Source organism: Buceros rhinoceros, unplaced genomic scaffold (assembly GCF_000710305.1).
Source record: "Buceros rhinoceros silvestris isolate BGI_N320 unplaced genomic scaffold, ASM71030v1 scaffold17022, whole genome shotgun sequence".
NCBI lineage: Eukaryota > Metazoa > Chordata > Aves > Bucerotiformes > Bucerotidae > Buceros > Buceros rhinoceros.
In genome coordinates this window covers 25,879-26,208 of record NW_010398479.1, presented here as the reverse complement: position 1 = coordinate 26,208, position 330 = coordinate 25,879, and positions in this window count along the sequence as shown.

The following is a 330-nucleotide window of genomic DNA, read 5'->3' as shown; positions in this document are numbered from 1 at the left end:
CTTCATCATATAATTGCTTTGAAGCTGGGATCATTGGGAGGTTAGATGAAGTGGGACCAGCCCCATCGCTGGCCCCATCCCAGGTCAGGTTGTCCCTTGGGGCTCTGAGCCCGCTGCTCATGTCCCTGCTCCCTGCAGGGGGTTGGACTGGGTGAGCTTTGAAGGTCTCTTCCAACCAAAACCGTTCTATGATGGAATCACTTGTCCCTAGATTCACTTTGGATGGGGACATCGGCACTTGCCGGTAAACAAACCCTGGCTGGGTCTAGGACCACAGTGGGCCCTTTTCTGGCCCCAGCACCCTGTGCCAACGCTGCCAGCCACGCTGGT